The sequence below is a fragment of the Lontra canadensis genome, unplaced genomic scaffold (genome assembly GCF_010015895.1).
Source record: "Lontra canadensis isolate GAN:19392208 unplaced genomic scaffold, GSC_riverotter_1.0 scaffold149, whole genome shotgun sequence".
Taxonomy (NCBI): Eukaryota; Metazoa; Chordata; class Mammalia; order Carnivora; family Mustelidae; genus Lontra; species Lontra canadensis.
In genome coordinates, this window is record NW_022631143.1 from 301827 (window position 1) to 323534 (window position 21708).

General features: G+C 39.7%; 1 pseudogene; it reads left to right on the top strand.

Annotated features, from left to right (window-relative positions):
• The window catches only part of LOC116859174, a 67953-nt pseudogene that overhangs the window by 34184 nt on the left and 12061 nt on the right, over positions 1 to 21708 (top strand).

A 21708-nucleotide genomic window follows, 5' to 3' on the forward strand; every position in this document is an offset into this window, starting at 1 on the left:
AATAAACAGCTAATGAATATTCATGCATACTGAATGCAGTCAGAGAAAAAGCCAAGAATAGAACATCAGAGTGCATACTCCTACTCCCCATCTGTAACCATTAGGAAAACAGGACTACATTGCCACTAGCTAGGCAAGGAGTCATTCATTCAACAAACAGCTATTAATTGCACATTATGTACAAGCCACTGAAATAAACAATAGAAGCTTTTTTTTTTTTAAATTTCAAAGAAGACAAATTACCTGAAAGTAGAGAATAATGATTTAAGAGTATTCATTCAACAAATATTTACTGAGTACATACTTCACATGAGACCATGATACAGGCATTAAACATCAAGCCATTAATTTTTTAAAAGTGATCAAAATAATTTCCCTTACAAAGTTTATGTTCAGGTTGAAGAAGATGAAGAACAAATGAGCATAAAATATACAGTATGACTGATGGTGGCAAGTACTACTCGAAAAAATAAAAAAATAGAAAAAAAATAGAAAAGCGAATATGGGTGCGTATGGGAGGACACCAATTTAACCCAGGAAATGCGAATCGTCTCACAAAGAAGATAAAATGCTGAAAAGAAATAAAAAATTTAAAAATTAAAAAAAAAAGATAAAATGTGAATATAGAGTTGATGGGAATATGGAAGGGAGCCACATGGGAAGAGTATTCGGGACATAGGCTATATGGGGTGCAAAGCCTCTGAGGAAGGTGAGCAAGCAGGAGGCTAGTGTAGCTAATGTAGAGGGAACACGTTGGAAGAAAAAAGTTCGAGATAAGAGGATGTCGGATCATTTTTTTGCAATAGAAATAATCATTTTTAATGCTATAGAAGATACAAAAAGTCTTTGACTTTGACTCTAATTAGATGGGAGGCCGTCGGGGTTTGAGCAGAGGAATGACATGATCCAACTTGGATTTGAAAACAATGTCATTAGCCTATGAGCTCAAAGTGGACTGGAGGGGCAAGGACAGAAGAAGCAAGTCCAGTGGGGAGGTGCTGACTACTGTCAGGTTAAGGAACAATGAAGGGTTGGATGGGGATAGAAATGGTGGAAATGATGAGAAATATCTGAACTGGGGATGTTTCGAATGTGGAGCTTGTATGATTTCTTGAACCATCTAATGTTTCATTTTGAAATACAATACACACGTAGAAAAGTGCATCAAATAGAAATGTAAAATTTACCAATGTAATATAATATAACATATGTAATATAAAGAAGACACCATGTATCCACCATCAAGAGTAAGAAATAAAACATGGACAGCACTCCAGCTGATCCACTCAACAAGCTGGAAGAAAGACTGAGTTAAGTAAAAGCTCAGGAGATCTAAAAGAGACCCAGTCATACTTACAGAAGTGAAAAGGATGGAGTCTGAAATAAAAATTTCACTAGGTAGGATGCACAGCAGAAGAGACACTGCAAAATAAAAGATTAGTGAACTTTCCCAGATGGTGTCTTTTTTTCTTAATTTTTATTTTTTAAAAGATTTTATTTACTTATTTGACAGACAAAGATCACAAGTAGGCAGAGAGGCAGGCAGAGGGAGAGGGGAAAGCAGGCTTCCTGCCTAGCAGAGAGCCCAATGCGAGACTCGATCCCAGGAATGAGATCATGATCTGAGCTGAAGGCAGCGGCTTAACCTACTGAGCCACCCAGGCGCCCCACGATGGTGTCTTTAATGAAAAGGGAAGGAACTACATTCTTAAGAAACATGACAGACATCTTCCAAGAGAAATAAATGTTGTTCCTGAGGGTTCTGCCACTGCCAGAGGAAATATTCTCTTCATAGTAGAAAACACAGAGTCAGAGTGTTACTGGCTTACGAGGTGGATTGAGACTATTCTTGTTCAGTCCTGGTATCCAATCACCGTGGCTACAAATTCTAAAAAGCAAAAGACAATATTGGTAAAATATTTCTTAGAAAATTATGATCACCTAGTTGGTATACAAGTTACAGGGTTTTGGCTACAGAGGAGTCCCCTTCCAAGACACCACTGGCTTGGAGGACCTGCTCACTTGGTTAACTTCACAAGAACACATACAGTAGCAGGGATTGCTCTAATTAAAAATATGGAACAAAAGATCCTGTTCCAGGCTATTCTGTTCCATTGGCAGAGAAGAGTATCACAGCAGCTTGAGGGAAAGACCATGACAAAGATGCTTTTGCACAGAGTAACATAGCTTTCATTGGTGCCTGTATTTGTAGTCAAGGATAGCTGTACCATTTATAATATAGTATGAGACAATAGGGGATGAAGATCTAAGACATTTAATGGTATCAAACTGTACAGAGGCACCACTAATAATGAGACCTGCTTCTGGAAATCCTCTTAACACTATATTAAGGAGTTTAGATATTTTAGGTAAGAAATTCCTGGTTACTGAGAATTCAAAGGGCAACAAGCTGCTGCCATGTTATCTTAGAGTTAGTCAAGGGGATGGTACAGATAGACCTCATGTAAGATTGCACAAGGTATAAACCAAAGCCAAAACAAAAACAAAAACAAAAAAATGGTGTATTAAAGTATTTCCTTTGGTGCTGGTGGAGCTCTGTTTCAGAAATTAACAAAGCATCTCTTGAATTTTCCCTTCAGTTACTGCATAGCCTTGAGATTAATGTCTTCAAGGATGCAGGTTCTAATTACAACATAGGCCCAGAAAAGGCTGATTATCTTGACATAGGACATGGCAGAGAAATTTACTACACTTGAGAAAAAGATACCTTGAAGAATTTGGTCATCATCTTCTCCATACTGTCTTCAAGAGGGGTAGGATTGCAAGGGAGGGAAAAAAATGCACAACTAAAAGAATGATCCAGAAACTGCATCCCATTAGGCCTTGCTTTATGACTAGATATGTGAGCACTCATGGGTGTATGGGCTCACGTGTAAGCAGGCATCCATGTGTGTATGTAATACACACTTACTCTACAGATGTATTTATGTTCTATGATATGTATTTATGTTCTATGATATGTATTATGTTCTATGATAGCCATGCTATTTGTTGGTTTATGAACATTCTGCCCTTCTCATTTGTTTTCTCCAACATTTAGGTAACCTCTAATTAGGAAATGCATTTAATCGTGTGAAAGATTAATGTTGAACTAAGCTTTTAAGGGCCTAATGCCAAGAGATAGTAATTCAATCTGGTACTGATCTCCTCACAAATAACAGAACTGAGAAACTTTTATATAGAACTGGAGATCACATGAAACAGATTTGAATAAAATTACCATGATTGCTTTATGTTTATATTTAACTTGTATTTTTGTACAAACAAGATTGTGTAAGGTATATTTAAAGCTTTAGTGATTTAAGAGTCTTTCTTACCCTTCATGATTTTTGAGTGCAGACTTCTAAAGAAATACGTGAAAACAAATTACATTGTCTTTTTCTCATTAATCATTAAATAAAGTATGGCCTTCACAAAAACAGTTTCCAAATTATGTTAGAACAAACCCTAGAGAAAACCAGGTTGTAAACCGACAACATGTGGGAAACGGTATGTAAGGAATTAGGGAGGAAAACTCATGAAGTCTTAGTGATGTAGTGTTTTGCTATCACCTAGCTGGTGGAAATGCTTCATAAAAACATCTTCCTTCTCTCTGAGGATGTGCCAGTGAGACGCTGAAGCCAGCTCCCACGGGCTCCTCAGGACCGACTGAATGCATCTCTTCCCAGCTCCACTTGCAGTGACATCAATAATGGCTTGAAATCACCCATGACAGAAGCATTACACCATGCAAACTGGCAACTGCCACTGATTAAGTTTTTTTTTTTTTTCTTTTTGAAAACTCAGTTATTAAGCATTTGCCCTTACAACATTCGGAGGACTATGAGCCTATACATCGTGCATTGTGGGTATCAAGATGAAAGACACCCTAGATATGGTTCCCGGGGAGACAGAATCTGAGATGAAGATATATGCGTAGGAAGTTGTCTCAGACCTGACTTTCATTTTCTGTACTCCGATGCTTTGCCATTTGGGGCTTGGCCAACACTAGGGGGGCTGCCCAATTTCTAGAGATAGTAACTACTCTGACTAAAAGTGTGCTTTTTAAAGATTTTTTATTTTATTTGACAGAGAGGCAGGCAGATAGAGAGGGGGAAGCAGGCTCCCTGCTGAGCAGAGAGCCTGATGCAGGGCTCGATCCCAGGACCCTGAGATCATGACCTGAGCTGAAGACAGAGGCTCAACCCACTGAGCCACCCAGGTGTCCCCACAAATGTGCTTTTTTAAAGGCAAACCTAACAATCCAGAGTTTACACCCCTACCTGTCCTCACCACCCCAGGGCCAGGTACCAGGCAAGTAAGGGCAGCCTCTGTAACAGTGAGTAGACATTTTTTTTTTTTTAATAAAACTTGCCTCATTTGTCCCTTTGCTTGAAAATCCCATTAACCCTCCCTTTCCCACTGCCTCCTGACTGACCCCAGTGCCTCCTTGTGCTGCCCACCATTGTGTAGTGGGGCCCCTCTTCTTGAGAACTGAGTAACTATCTTCCCAGTGGCAATCATCTCCTTCACACCTAAATAATAACAAAACCTATAAAGACAGTAGTTCCTTGAAAATGCTCTCAAGATCAACACATTTGAAAAAGAGATAGAAATATTTAGTCCCAAGAAAGGCCTCGGTCAACCCCACAGAAATGGGATGTTCTTCTAAAGCATTCCCTTTGAGGCAAAGGGCCTAGCTTTCATAAGCCTGTGCTGATCAGGGTAGGGTGTGTCCAGATGGTAGACAGAGGGCTTGACCTCCCCTTGGAAGAAACTCTGGCTGCTAACATCACTCACAGAAGGATGCTGCTAACATCACTCACAGAGGGATTCTGCTAAGTGCTGTGAGCCACCAATATCCTCAGCATCTGGGGGAAGCTCCTCAGTTCTCACAGAGGGCTGGGGAGGTGTACCTCTGCACATACAACACAACAATAAGATAAAGTCAACTACCAGATGCTAGCTTTTAATATTCATGAGCTTTCTGAGGGAGTCAACGTCAGTGAGGAGAAGAAATGCTGTCGCAGAAAAGGCGCTAAAAGTTCGTGCCAAATGCAAAGTCAGATATGGCCCTTCAACCCTGGCAGAAAAATAAATGTAAAATAAATTAGCCATTTACAATTTTGCAAAACCCAACAGACTGTGAAGATTTATCACCTGGACCATGAAAAAAAAAAAAAAACTGACTATCTTCCACAAAGTAATTAAAAATGAAGATTGATGCAACTGAAGTCCAAATAAAATAAGCTTCAAGAGTAGACAAAATGTGGAAATAAAAGTTTGCTGGATTTGTGTGTCACCCTCTCTCTCTCCCCCTCCCTTCCTTCCTGTCTCTGTCTCTCTCTCTCCCCTCTCCCTCCCTGTCTCTGTTCCTGTCTCTCTCCCTTTCCCTTTCTTCCTCTCCTCTATTTTGACTTTATTGTTTCCTATCATTTTGTAAAGTTGGTGACTGACTGAACAGGCTAGGACCATGGTCAAAGGCTGGCTGATGACGCTCTTCAACCCCCACAACAGTGAGCACAAGGGCATGAAACCCGTGTGGATTCTGAGCAGGGTGAGTCTAAGGAAATTTTCTGCTTGTCCTTAACTGTTTTCTCTCTAGGAATTAGGGAATAAAGGATGTGCAATCCACAGTTAGCACCCTTTCATCATTCTAATAAGCCATGACAGAAATAAAATACATCCCTCCCCTCCCAAATTAAACAGATACCATGGTTGAGCCACAAAATCCTATAGGTTTTTCTGTAAAACGTAAGGAAACAGACAAAAGAGAATGGATTTTATTCAAAGAAATTTAGCACATTTATACAGGAAAAGAAAATGTCTAGAGATTTCCTAAGCATTCACAGAAACCAGTGCAGATGAGGAAAAAGAACTAGTCAAGGGAATGGCCGAAGGAAAGACCACACTTCTTCACGACTAGTTGAAGATGAGAAAGTTTCTCTAGGGACACATCTTTTTTAAAACACGGTGTCTGAGTGCAGTGGTTTACTTGCTTCTTGATGCTTTCCTTGCATTGTGTTCTAAATACCTAGACAGCTGCAGATCTCTTACTTGGTTCTATATAATCAAATACATATTTATTTTTCTGGTCCTGTGCTTGCTGCCACTGAAGACACAAAGTTAATAACAGCTAACATATTTTGAGCATATATCACAGACTAGAGGCTACACAAATCTTTTTAAACTCTCACAACAGTCCTTTGGTAATGAGCTTATAATTATTTTTATTTATGGGTAAAAAAACTAACACTACCAAAAAAGAAAAAAAAAAGCTAACACTCAGGAACATTAAGTAACTTGCTTAAGGATATGACCTTGCAAGTTGCTAAGAAAGACCAGAACCATGTTCTGGTAGCAGAGTTTGAAATTTAAACTATTCTGCTATACACTGTCTAGTCTAGTTTCTTTTCTCTTTCTTTTTTTATAGACTGATTTATTTATTTGAGAGAGACAGCACATGTACCAGATCAGGGAAAGGGGTAGAGGGTTAGGGAAAGAGAATCTCAGGCAGACTCCCTGCTGAGCATAGAACCTGACAAGGGGTTTGATTCCATGACCCTCAGATCATGACCTAAGCTGAAATCAATGGTCAGACACTTAACCAACTGAGCCACCAAGGCGCCCCCAATCTCTTCCCATAAGAAGAGATTCAATATTATCAACAGGATTCTAGAAGGAAGGAGAAAATGATTTTACTCTTGAAAAACTAGTTGAAAATAGGTACTTAAAGATGGTAGTTATGGAGGGGGAAAATGTTCACACAGAGATTTTACAATATTGTAGGACATCTTTTGAGGAGACAAGTTGGTATTATATCAGCAATCACCAGAAGATAACCTTGGGACAAATTATAGAAGCTCTAGATATTTATCCATCCTTTGGTTTAATTACTGGATTTTATAACCAGAGAAAAGTCTTTGTCCACAGTCCTTAAGAATGTCCCTAATAGAAGACATGCATTATAGGAGATAAGAAGGAAGTTACTGCCTTAGAAAGTACTGATTCTTAGTGTCATCTCTCTCCTTTTGAATCTCCCTGTGTACTCTCAGGACTGCCAGGGCAATTGCTATGGCCAGAAAGCCCTTACACCAATCTATTACTTAATTTCCTACCCAGACCATCCAATGGATGAAAAGACTGGCAGCCATATTGAATGGGTATCTCTAGCTAGCCTGTGTCATACAAGTGGACTTATAGAATTCTGACCAGGATCAGGAAGTAGATTCACATGTCTTCCTGCTAATGGGGACCCTAACTTCCTATTTCCTTTTTTGGCTGAATTCTGGAGGCCACATATCCAAGACGGAGAAGCCCATGGGGGCAGAGAGAGAGAAGAGGTAACAAGTAAGGTAGCCCAAATTCCAAACTAGGAAGCGGCAGAATGACTTTTATTCCATTTAGCATCTCTGCTACACTTCATCCCCTCAGAAATAACAAACAAGAAATCAACCTCCTTCTTTGACAGAGTTAAAATGGAAGTGAAGCAGACATTTTTTCGTTGCTTCTCCAGCATTTCTTTCTTTCATTTCTTCTTATTTTTTCCCCATCTATAAAAATACTTGTTTTCTTTCCCTCTTCTTTGAGATTTCATTTATTTATTTGAGAGAGACAGAGACAGAGCATGAACGGGGGAAGGAGGCAGAGGGAGAAGGAGAAGCAGATTCCCAGCTGAGCAGGGAGCCCATTGCAGTGCTCAATCCCATGACCCTGGGATCAGGACCTGAGCCAAAGACAGATGCTTAACTGACTGAGCCACCCAGGCACCCCTAAAAATGTTAAAAGAAACACTAAAAACCCTGAGAAAGAAAAATTCTTCTTTACCATAATGTAGGGGTTAAAAAGAAACCTTCCATTATTTTCTTCAGGGCTTTGTAGATGGATGACAGGAGGTTTGAAACTGCTATAGTACTTTTCCTACCAGAAGGCGAGGAAATTAGAGGAAACATTAATTGAGATATGCGGTCAAGTTTGAGTTCAGAATCAAGCAATACCTATACCAGTTTGCATGTTTTTCAACTAGAAGAGCCGACAAAGACTTTTTGAAAAGCTGGCTGAGTACACTTTTCTGTCTGTTCCTATAAGAAGTGACTATGGCAAGCCCCATCCTGGTCTACCATATTCAGCCCTTCTCAGGTCTTATGGAGAGCTGACTACACCAGTCTGCAGTCTATTGCTATGGAACTGGACTTGTGTAATGCTCAAAAACATGTCAAAAACACATTTGTGCTCCTAAGGAACTTTACCAAGACCCCAGGTATGAGATCTACTTAACACCATGTGAAAGGTGAGTTTTGAAATACCATTGCCAGATGGTAGTAGAGGCTTGGTAAGTCTTAGAGCTTCCTGGCAGGACTTCACTCTAGACAGATTATCAAAAGCATGTCCTGTGAAGAGCTGGGAAGCTCCAGATACCTTGCGTATTGCTTGTTCTAACATTCTATACTATGCTCTAGAGCGAATGTATCAATTAAGTAATTGCAGTAACAGGTAAGGTCTACTTGATTTGTGTCTCAAAAGGGTCATTTGTGCCAAGTCTCTCAACCAGTCAATTGTGAGATGTGTCCAGGTGATTCAGGATAAATAGGTCCAAGATGAAGACACATGTATTAGAAATATGACTACTGATTAACTGTGACGCCTTAAGGTCAATCAGGGCACAGAGAAATTTTCCATTTATTTGTATCATCTTCAATTTCCTTCATCAGTGGTTTATAGTTTTCAGAAGACAGGCCTTTCACCACCTTGGTTAAATTTATTTCTAGGTATTTTATTCTTTTTGGTACAATTATAAATGGGATTATTAATTCCTCACAAGGCAACTCCCTTCCGTCCTCCGCTTATTAGTTCCCATAAGCCACGCTAACACCTTTCACCTTTCCTTTTAACTTCTTGTTCTTACATCATTTCTGTTTCCTCTTGGTTCTAGAGGTCATGAGGTCTCCCCTCTCCTTAGGCTCCTCATATTACCTGGGCTACTCCGTATAGCCTGGGCCTTGTTGATTCTTCCTTATGTTTCCGTCTCTGCCGAAAGGACCCTTCCTCAGCTAAATCAAGTGTCCCTGCTATCATCTGTCACTGCACTCATACTTTTCGTTCAGAGGCCCTATCATATTTTGTGTTTACTGACACGGCCAGGCATGTCATTGTCTGATGCCTTGCAGAATACCCTAAATTAATCTTATCAAGGGCAAGGACTCTACGCATTTGTTTTTTTGCTATTTCTCACAAGCCTAGCACAGTACCTGGTGCCGAGCAGATGTGAAGTAAATGGTTTCTTTTTTCCAAAGAAATAATTACACACTCCTCATTCTGTCCTCCAGGAAAAGTCTGGATAAAGAACCACGTGAATATGAACTAGAGCTTTCATAGCAAGTGAGCCTTTAGTTTCCATAGTCACTCTGAGCACACACGGCAACACCACGTGCAGTTTTCCTGCTTTCGAAGGGGCCCCTAGGGCAGCATGGGAGGAACCAGCAACCCAGGAGCCCTGCCCTTAGCCTTCCCACTGTTGCTTTCTGAACCTGACTCGTGTGCTCAGGGTAAATTAATTATTCTCTTCCTGTCCGAGGGCTTCTGAGAAAGCACAGCTGCGAAGCCTGATGAGTCCTGGAAGATCAAAACAAGCCTGGATACTGTTGTCGACTTGTCATCCCTGTCGCAGAGCTCCCTAAATGTTGGCAGCTTTGGCAAGCTTTAGTGTGTGATAACTCTTAGCACAGCCCTCCCCCACCGCTCCCCCCCACACCCAGAGGCGTTATCTCAGACATTCTTAAAAAAAAAAAAAAATTCTTTTAAATAAAACTTGCTGCTTGTGAATAAAACCAGTCAGCCTTGGGCCAACCCACCTTTCTGTGTCCTGGTCCAACACCACTACCATGACAATGAGGCTCAAATAACGTGCCCAACAGACAAGTGATAACAGAAACTGCCCCTTTCCCTCTTTCTGCGCTCTGGAGCAAGAAATCACCCACTCCTCCCAGGGGACTTCCCCAGAGAGTCCCCTTAAAGCAGTATTTCCTGACTGAACGGGTATTATATTTCTTCAACAGACCATCTCAACCCATTCTTCTTCCTGCATTGCAGTAACTTTTTTTTTTTTTTTTTTTTAATTCTTATTTTCAAATCACCGAAGACCAAGTGGATGAAGTTCTTGGGAAATATGGTCTCTGACTTCACGTTGTGGGTATTTTCCCTCATCTGCCACTTCTAGGCAGAGTATTTCTTTAGAAACAAAATTGCTGTATTGGACTGGAACATAGACTGAGGCCTGTCTTGCAGCCTGCCAAACCAGGTGACCTCTTATTTTAGGGAAAAAACAAAAACAAAAACAAAAAAACAGTGGTTGCTCTCACTTGTTTGCCTTTTAATTTTTATGGTATCTGTGAAGTGAAATTTGACCTTAGATTAGAAGTGAGTCTTAAAGGGATTTGTCCTGGAATCTCAGCTATCTTAAAATAAATAAATAAATAAAAATCTTACTGTGTCCATTGACTTTAAGGAAAAGTAATTTCTGCAATTTAGCACTGAGGGGATTTTACTTTTGCTTTTCTAATAAATTATACATAGAGTTTTAAGGATGCCAGGGAGGCTTTACACGAGGGGTATACTCAATAGGCATGCACAGGAAAATATATTTTGCTGTTTGCTTAATCTTCTGGTTTTATGTTAAAACCTTTAATTTAATTTTCCCATTAATATCCAAAGCTTGACTGTGCGCAAAATGACACAATATTAAGGGTGGATTTTATGGTATTTAAATTCCATATTCCCCTCCTTTTTTACCCATTCACATTAAGGCAAAGATTTCAAAATAAGTAATATATTATGGTTGGGCATAAATGAGGCAGGAGACCAAAACCAAAGCAGTGTCACTGGCTACAAAGAGTCCCATATTCTGTGTTAGCTTACTGCAGTCTCTCCTCATTGTTTCTAGGGATAAAAGAACTGAAATTTGCCAAGAAAATTATCATCATACTGCCAAAATGGGCTTCCAATTTATTACACTTGTGCTGGGAAACGCTTTTACACTAAATCTTAAATCTCATCTCTGAACTCAAGAAACTTTGTTAATGTAACGTCATTAATTTTAATTAAACGGAAATCTTTTTTTGTTTTCACTTGCGAGAAAATGAGAATTAGTCTCAGTAACTTTCATTAAATAAATAGAACAAATTAAAATTTATAATACGTCTCTGGATGTATCTAAAATGGTCTCATCAAAAGCCTATTAATTGGCAAGAAGGGAAGATTCTCAGTGGGTTATGGTAAAAGATGTACCCAGGATTTAGCAAACAAGATCTATTTGCTAAGCTAGTGTGTGCAGTTAATTTTGCTTCACTGTTACATCAGACTTCCATTTTAACATTATAGTCGTGAAGTAAAGATAACATCAACTTTATAGGCTATGGTTAAAATAACTAATTTACTGTAACTGCGATCTGTATTTGTGTAGCTTTTGACAGCTTACAAAGCACTTTTACAAATATCAGCTCTTTCTGCATGATTTATTAGGAATAGTATATGCTTTAGACATAAATGGGCTGGATCACAAATCTATCTGTACCAGTTATTAGTTCTTCCTTCAGGAAAATAACTTCAACTCTCAGAGCCTCCACTGTCTTATCTTAAAAATAGGAATAATACTTGCATGGTTAGCCAAACCTCCCTTCCGTTTTATTTAAATGGGAACCAATATCCATGACAGTACCCAGAGGCACGGCTTGTTCAGCTTCCTCTCCAGGACTTTAAAGGTGGACTCCTTAAGGTTTGGTCCTGACTCTTCTTTTCTTACTCTCTATTCTTTTCCTACATGGTACCACTTATGACCTTGGCTTCACTTCTAAGGACATTTCTCACATTTCTCCCCTCCTCTGGGTTGTATTCCATCTGTCCAACTTCCTATCCAACATTTTTCCTAAGTGTCACAGCTACTTCTCGTTCATCACATCCCAGAATGAGTACATAATCTCCTTCCCCCTCAAACTGGTTCTCTTCCTTTGCTATCTCACGAGCACTGCTCTATAGTAAACAAAAACAAAACCCTACTCTCAATTTGTAGTACCACTATTTATAGCTGTCTGGGACCACAGGCTATTAACTACTGGGCCCAGATATATTTCTCAGTGGTTATCGGGATCAATATATCATAATGTTTGAAAGCAAGGACTTCTGCATCAGACTCCCTGAGTTTAAATTCCCCCTACTTTTCATCAGATCTGTAAGATTATGAAAATTAGTTAATCTCTTTGAGTTTCAGATTTTAAGAATATAAACTGGGAGAGGTATGTTAATTTTCCTAAACTATTAGAGGGAGAATGAAGTTCATTAATAAAAAGCATCTCATCTCTGCACTAAGCATATAATAAGTGCTCAGGAAATGCTTATCACGGTTAATTTTAGAAAGGTGCAGGACTGGATCTGGCCTTTCCATTTTGAGCATTTGGGACTTTGATAATGTCACCTAATCAATCTTTTTTATTTATAAAATAGAACTTTTTAAGATTTTTTTTTATTTGAGAGAATGAGAGCATGCAAGCATGTGTGAGAGTGGAGGAGGGTGGGATAGAAGGAGAGAGAAACTCAAGCAAATTCCCCACTGAGCATGGAGCCTGACAGGTGGCTTGATCCCATGACCTTGAGATCACAGCCTGAGCTGAACCCAAGAGCTGGACCCTAAACAGACTGTACCACTCAGATGCCCCTATAAAACTGAATTTAAAAATAGAATCCACCTAACATCATTCTCTTTTAAATTAAAAAAAATTTTTTTTAAAGATTTTATGTATTTGAAAGAGAGAGAGAGGAGAGAAAGCACACAAGGGAAGAGGAAGGATACAGGGAAAGGGAGAAGCAGACTCCCCACTGAGCAGGGAGCCCAATGCAGGGTTCAATCCCAGGACCCTGGGCTCATGACCTGAGCCAAAGGCAGATGCTTAACTGACTGAGCAACTCAGGCAACCGGACCAAACATCATTTATTCTGGTGATGTAATGGTATCATGTTGAAACATTACCAAGTCTCCTTCTGCACATATGGCAGAGTTTCAACACCTGTTGGTAAGGTCTTCCACAGTTCACTGCTTCAACAAAGCCCAGTTTGTGACTTGAGCAAACATAATTACCATGCTACTAATGAAAGAAAAACATTAACATGCGCGAATTCCACTGTTACCACCTTTACTAACTATTTGAGAAGTTCTGGAGTAAAGACAAAAAATTGTGTAGTAAAAATAGATCCAATAGAATATCGTACTACCTGATGTTTAAGACAGAAGAGAAAATGTTTTAAAAGTCAATACTCAGGCATAACTGATTAGTTAAATTCTAAGTTGAGATCTTGATTATTTTTTACCATTACTTTGGAAGCTATTAAGCTTTCTAACTGCAGACTCTGCTCTTTTTTTTTTTAAAGATTTTATTTATTTATTTATTTGACAGGGAGAGATCATAAGTAAGCAGAGAGGCAGGCAGAGAGAGAGGAGGAAGCAGGCTTCCCACTGAGCAGAGAACCTGATGTGGGGCTTGATCCCAGGACCCTGGGATCATGACCTGAGCTGAAGGCAGAGGCTTTAACCCACTGAGCCACCCAGGCACCCCCAGACTCTGCTCTTTAAGTACATTTGAGTTCATAAACTGGAGTGAAAGGAGCTGAGCTTTATTCAGCTTCCTAGTTTGAGAATGTTTATATACGGCATCTGTGTAGACTGCAGGTCAGAACCCACCTGTCAGGTCCGTTTGGAGCAGATGCTAATATGAACTGTGATGCGAATTCCGCAAGGCATTTTAGGGCTTTATCCGTGCATTCTCAGTGTCTAGGACACTGTATGGCACATAGCAGGTACTCTGAACTATGTATTAAATGAATGGATACATGGTATGTAGCCTGCCTTCTAGGTCTGTACAACCCACGATCCCAGCTTATTATTCTAAGGGGTATAAACAGAACCTAGATCAAACAGAGTCTCCCTATTTGAACACATACATAGTATAAAACCACCAGAAGGGAAACAGCTAATAAGGGTCCATGTTTTACTGCTTTATAAAAAGCCCTCTCAATGTTGAGTACAGTGTCTTGTGCAAAGTTGATGTTCAAACTTCTGGGGAAGCAAAGTTGATGTTCAATGCATCTGTTATATAACAGAATAAAAGTCAGTATCGAAATGCACTATAACCAACATCAACAACAAGGCCAGATATAGGGGTGAACTTTCAATGGGAACTGCATAAAGCAGGTTCAAACCCTCTAAGACAGTTTTAAATTAAAACTTTTTTCTGAGGACAAATATCGAGATACAATAGTACATGCCTCAGAGTTTGGCTTTAAGTATTCATCACTATTGGGGCGCCTGGGTGACTTAGTTGAGTCTGACTCTTGATTTTGGTTCAGGTCATGATCTCAGGGTCACGAGACTGATTCCCACATGGGGCTCTGCACTGAGCATGAAGCCTACTTGAGATTCTCTCTCTCTCCCTCTCCCTTTGGCCCACCCTCACCCCAGCCCTCTTTCTCTCTTAAAAAAATAATTAGTCACTATTGAATTACTTGTGTCTAAGTTTCGTCATCTCTAGACAGAAAAGTAATATTTACAATTTTAAAGAACTGAACTAAATGCCAAGAGACAAAGAAGGTTACAATGAAACATTCTATAGAAAGGGCTATTTTCTTATTTAGGAAACTTTTCATCTATGTTTTAAATAATAAATGAAAGCCATTAAATAAATGGTAGTTTCTATTTTTTACAAAATGGCACTGCTCAGCAAAGGAGATTACTTTCTGACAGGTCTAAGGAGGTCAGTGGTTTTGGAATCTATAGGTGGGAGGAGTTCCTGGGTAAATAATGCATTTAGAGCAGGATATGGCCTGCCTGGCTTAGAAAGGAGCTAGAAAAACCGCTAATTTCTCTGCAGCATGATACCACGCACACACTAAATAAAATAAACACAACTGCGTCAAATAGATGGACATTATAAATGATGCAAATTTGCAGTTGGAGCTGTTCCCTCATCTTTCCACATGGCTCCATCCTCCCGTTGTGTTCAACATTAAAATCACAAAATTGGCTTCTGCTCTGGTTTGATATCCATTTTTCATCAAAATTGTCCCTAACCCTTATTACATAGTTAATAAATAATAAAAACAATTCAGCTTTCAAGATTATGTTTTCATGATGAACTTTCTATACAGTTTTCCAAATGCATGTCTGTGTGTGTTAAAATTATTTTTAAAAATAAAGAAAATAGAAATTAAAGGTTATTTGGAAGTTTGCCCTTTCCTTCCCCTCTTTTAGTTCTACAATGCCAAATAGGAAAATAAAAGAGAATAGAGCCAAATTTATTTAATCAACTTTGTGAATAGAAATTGCCTTAGCCACTGTTTGTTTGGTTGTGAGATAAAATCTACTGGTGTTCTTTTGTCAGTAATTACTTTGGAGTTTTAAAGGCATGGCTCCTATGTCACTAAGAAGCAGCATGGTATGTTTCCTTGTGAAACAGACAGAAAATTATACCTTAAATAAATAATGTGTGCATCTTGGGTAGCTCACTTTCATGGCAGAGCTTTCCTTAATTACAGCAGCTATTTCTAGAAGATGAAAACGAAACTGTTGTCACCTGTGCTGCATATCATAAGATCATTCTGATTTTATCTTTTTCCTGTAGGAGTAATTCCTCGATTGCTGAATTGGAAGGAAAGAACAGGCACTCTCCATTGATCAGAAATGTACCTCTGGGCAGAGCCCCTGAGTGTGGTGGTTTCATCGTCTGTGAAGAAATGGCACAGCCACCATCCAAATCTGGGCTGTGTGGCTCCAGAGACTGTGCGTATTCAGTATCATGGTCAGGAAAGACTATCTTGTATAGTTGACCTGTGAACAGAGACTTCAACAATGCAAAAATGTGAGGCATGCAGGTATCTGTGAAAATGACATTTCCAGTAGAGGGAAGAGCAAGTACAAAGACCTTGGGGTGGGAGAGTGCTTATGTGAGTGAGAAAGGAGTATGGGATAACTTTAAATTTGCTTAGTAACTAAAAGAGTTTCTATAATCTGAAATGGGAAAGATGTAGGTTATATCCACTTTATGGGAAAGTCAGGAATTCACTTTCAAACAGGGCAAGTTTAAGAAATTTATTAGATGTTCAGAGGATATACCAAGTAGCCAGTTAGATAGCTAAGTCTGGGTTTAGATAAAGTCTTTTTTTTTTTTTTTAAGATTTTATTTATTTATTTATTTATTTATTTATTTATTTATTTATTTGAGAGAGAGCATGAGCAGAGGGAGGGGCAGAGGGAGAAACATACTCCCTGCTTAGCAGGGAGCCCAACACTGGGCTCAATCCCAGGACCCTGGGATCATGACCTGAGCTAAAGTCAGACACTTAACCAATGAGCCACCCAGGTGTCTGGGTTCATTTTTTTGGTTTATTTATTATTGTTTTATTTTTATTTTTTAGATTTTATTTGTCAGAATTTGAGAGAGAGCAGTAGGCAGAGGGAGAAGCAAGCTCCCTGGTGAGCCAGGAGCCTGATGCAGGAGTCAATTCCAGGACCCTGGGATCAAGACCTGAGCTGAAGGCAGATGTTTAACCGACTGAGCCACCCAGGTGTCCCCCAACTCTGGGTTTAGAGAAGGTAATGAATGTGCAAGGATGGATGCACTAACAGCCATTAGACAAGCAAAGAGTACCAAGGGAGTAAATAAAAATGGGGAAGTGGTATAAGAACTAAGCCCTCCAACATTTACAACCAGAAGATGAATCACCAACAAAAGAGACTGACATGGAGCAGCCAGAGACACAGAAGGAAAACCAGGAATTGTGGATTCTTGGATGCCAGGTGAAAGAAACACTTTCAGTGAGGAGGAAGTGATGAGATTTGTCAAACCTGGGAATTGTGCATTGACTGTAACAATGTGGATGGCATCGGCGACCTTGACAAGAGAACTTTCATTGTAATGATAATAATTCTAATTAGAGTGGATTTATGAATGATTAAGAATTTCCCCAAATCATACAACTAAGATTTGTCACAGAACTAGTCATTTCCTTACCCTTATCAGCTGTATTTAACAGTGTATAGGTATACAGAAATGGAAAACTTTAAATATGGCAAATAATACTGAATAAAATATACAATTCAGTAAAAAAGCAGGAAGCAGTGAAAAATGTACAAAGGGCAAGGAAAGAGACTTAATAGACAAGTGTATCTTAAAAGGACAGAGTGGATGTGAGAATGCAATTATGTCCCATGCTTCCATTTGAAGTGCCATACACTCAATTCAACCTGAATTAGGAAAGAAGTGGGGGAGATTTCTTAGCTAACCTAACTGCAAAGTTCAGGCATAGCTCCATCAGGGTCATTTATACTATCATTTGGTTTCAGTTAAGCTCTAACTCCCAGTTCTGCAATCTCCTTGTTGGCTTCAATTTCAGTCAAGCTCCCCAGTCATGGTGGTCACCAGTGACTCTAGGCTTGCCTCTCATTGTCTAGCAATGCTTGTGGAAGGGACTTCTCTCCCTCAATAGTTCTTGTAAACTCTATGTATTGGCTCTGATCAGATTGGCCTGTGCTGTGTATAGCTCAGTAACCATTTACCGTGGGGGTAGAAGAGCTAGATTTAGGTCTTAGCTCTACCTCTTGGTGGCTGCATGAAGTCTGTGCTTTTCAAACCACAGGTATTACCAATTAAGTAGAGATACCCATAAGAACATTATGGGTATTTTTACCATAAAAATGGGGGACTAGATGGCGGAGAAGTAGCAGCTGAGACTACTTCAGGTTGCGGGAGATCAGCTAGATAGCTTATCTAAAGATTGCAAACACCTACAAATCCAATGGGAGATCGAAGAGAAGAACAGCAATTCTAGAAACAGAAAATCAACCACTTGCTGAAAGGTAGGACTGGCGGAGAAGTGAATCCAAAGGGACGGGAAGACAGACCCCGGGGGGAGGGGCCGGCTCCCGGCAAGCGGCGGAGCAACGGAGCACAAAATCGGGACTTTTAAAAGTCTGTTCCACTGAGGGACATCGCTCCAGAGGCTTAACTGGGGTGAAGCCCACGCGGGGCCAGTGTGGCCTCAGGTCCCGCAGGGTCACAGAAGGATCGGGGTGTCTGAGTGTCGCAGAGCTCGCAGGTATTAGAACAGGGAAGCCGGCTACAGAGACGGAGCCGAGGAGTGAGCTCACAGCTCGGGCTTACCTTGAACCAGTCGCAGGCTCGGTGAGCTCGGAGCGCAGCCGGAGGCCAGGTAGACGGGAGTAATTGGACGCTGTTCCCTGAGGGCGCACTGAGGAGTGGGACCCCGAGCTCTCGGCTCCTCCGGGCCGGAGACTGGGAGGCCGCCATCTTCCTTCCCGTCCTCCGGACTCTATGGAAAGCGCTCAGGGAACAAAAGCTCCCGAAAGCAAACCCGAGCTGATTACTCAGCCCGGGCCCTGGTAAGGGTGGTGCGACTCCGCCTGGGGCAAAGACACTTGAAAATCACTACAACAGGCCCCTCCCCCAGAAGATCAACAAGAAACCCAGCCAGGACCAAGTTCACTTACGAGGAGTGCGGTTTCAATACCAAGGAGAGCACCGGAATTCCAGAGGAGGAGAAAGCAAAGCACGGAACTCATGGCTTTCTCCCCATGATTCTTTAGCCTTGCAGTTAATTTAATTTTCTTTTCTTTTTCAATTTTTTTCTCTTCTTCTGCTAAATTTTTTTAAACTTTTACCCTTTTCTTTTTTAACGTTTTTTAACTAGTTTATCTAATATATATATATTTTTTCCTTTTTATATTTTTTTCATTATTGGTTTTCTTTTTTTTTATTTGTTTCTTTTTTCTTTTTTATTTTTTTTTTTCTTTCTGAACCTCTTTTTATCCCCTTCCCGCCCCCCCTCACGATTTGGGATCTCTTCTGATTTGGCTAAAGCATATTTTCCTGGGGTTGTTGCCACCCTTTTAGTATTTTACTTACTCCTTCATATACTCTTATCTGGACAAAATGACAAGGCGGAAAAATTCACCACAAAAAAAAGAACAAGAGGCAATACCAAAGGCTAAGGACCTAATCAATACAGACATTGGTAATATGTCAGATTTAGAGTTCAGAATGACGATTCTCAAGGTACTAGCTGGGCTCGAAAAAGGCATGGAAGATATTAGAGAAACCCTCTCGGGAGATATAAAAGCCCTTTCTGGAGAAATAAAAGAACTAAAATCTAATCAAGTTGAAATAAAAAAAGCTATTAATGAGGTGCAATCAAAAATGGAGGCTCTCACTGCTAGGATAAATGAGGCAGAAGAAAGAATTAGCGATATAGAAGACCAGATGACAGAGAATAAGGAAGCTGAACAAAAGAGGGACAAACAACTACTGGACCACGAGGGTAGAATTCGAGAGATAAGTGACACCATCAGAAGAAACAACATTAGAATAATTGGGATTCCAGAAGAAGAAGAAAGAGAGAGGGGAGCAGAAGGTATATTGGAGAGAATTATTGGAGAGAATTTCCCCAATATGGCAAAGGGAACAAGCATCAAAATCCAGGAGGTTCAGAGAACCCCACTCAAAATCAATAAGAATAGGTCCACACCCCGTCACCTAATAGTCAAATTTACAAGTCTTAGTGACAAAGAGAAAATCCTGAAAGCAGCCCGGGAGAAGAAGTCTGTAACATACAATGGTAAAAATATTAGATTGGCAGCAGACTTATCCACAGAGACCTGGCAGGCCAGAAAGAGCTGGCATGATATATTCAGAGTACTAAACGAGAAAAACATGCAGCCAAGAATACTATATCCAGCTAGGCTATCATTGAAAATAGAAGGAGAGATTAAAAGCTTCCAGGACAAACAAAAACTGAAAGAATTTGCAAACACCAAGCCAGCTCTACAGGAAATATTGAAAGGGGTCCTCTAAGCAAAGAGAGAACCTAAAAGTAGTAGATCAGAAAGGAACAGAAACAATATACAATAGCAGTCACCTTACAGGCAATACAATGGCACTAAATTCATATCTCTCAATAGTTACCCTGAATGTTAATGGGCTAAATGCCCCAATCAAAAGACACAGGGTATCAGAATGGATAAAAAAACAAAACCCATCTATATGTTGCCTACAAGAAACTCATTTTAAACCCGAAGACACTTTCAGATTTAAAGTGAGGGGGTGGAAAAGAATTTACCATGCTAATGGACATCAGAAGAAAGCAGGAGTGGCAATCCTTTTATCAGATCACTTAGATTTTAAACCAAAGACTATAATAAGAGATGAAGATGGACACTATATCATACTCAAAGGATCTGTCCAACAAGAAGATCTAACAATTGTAAATATCTATGCCCCTAACGTGGGAGCAGCCAACTATATAAACCAATTAATAACAAAATCAAAGAAACACATCGACAATCATACAATAATAGTAGGGGACTTTAACACTCCCCTCACTGAAATGGACAGATCATCCAAGCAAAAGATCAACAAGGAAATAAAGGCCTTAAATGACACACTGGACCAGATGGACATCACAGATATATTCAGAACATTTCATCCCAAAGCAACAGAATACACATTCTTCTCTAGTGCACATGCAACATTCTCCAGAATAGATCACATCCTTGGTTCTAAATCAGGTCTTAACTGTTATCAAAAAATTGGGATCATTCCCTGCATATTTTCAGACCACAATGCTCTGAAGCTAGAACTCAATCGCAAGAGGAAATTTGGAAAGAACCCAAATATATGGCGACTAAACAGCATCCTTCTAAAGAATGAATGGGTCAACCAGGAAATTAAAGAAGAATTGAAAAAATTCATGGAAACAAATGATAATGAAAATACAACAGTTCAAAATCTGTGGGACACAACAAAGGCAGTCCTGAGAGGAAAATATATAGCGGTACAAGCCTTTCTCAAGAAACAAGAAAGGTCTCAAATACACAACCTAACCCTACACCTAAAGGAGCTGGAGAAAGAACAAGAAAGAAACCCTAAACCCAGCAGGAGAAGAGAAATCATAAAGATCAGAGCAGAAATCAATGAAATAGAAACCAAAAAAACAATAGAACAAATCAACGAAACTAGGAGCTGGTTCTTTGAAAGAATTAATAAGATTGATAAGCCCCTGGCCAGACTTATCAAAAAGAAAAGAGAAAGGACCCAAATAAATAAAATCATGAATGAAAGAGGAGAGATCACAACTAACACCAAAGAAATACAGACAATTATAAGAACATATTATGAGCAACTCTATGCCAACAAATTTGACAATCTGGAAGAAATGGATGCATTCCTAGAGACATATAAACTACCACAACTGAACCAGGAAGAAATAGAAAGCCTGAACAGACCCATAACCAGTAAGGAGATTGAAACAGTCATCAAAAATCTCCAAACAAACAAAAGCCCAGGGCCAGACGGCTTCCCGGGGGAATTCTACCAAACATTTAAAGAAGAACTAATTCCTATTCTCCTGAGACTGTTCCAAAAAATAGAAATGGAAGGAAAACTTCCAAACTCATTTTATGAGGCCAGCATCACCTTGATCCCCAAACCAGACAAGGATCCCATCAAAAAAGAGAACTACAGACCAATATCCTTGATGAACACAGATGCAAAAATTCTCACCAAAATACTAGCCAATAGGATTCAACAGTACATTAAAAGGATTATTCACCACGACCAAGTGGGATTTATTCCAGGGCTGCAAGGTTGGTTCAAC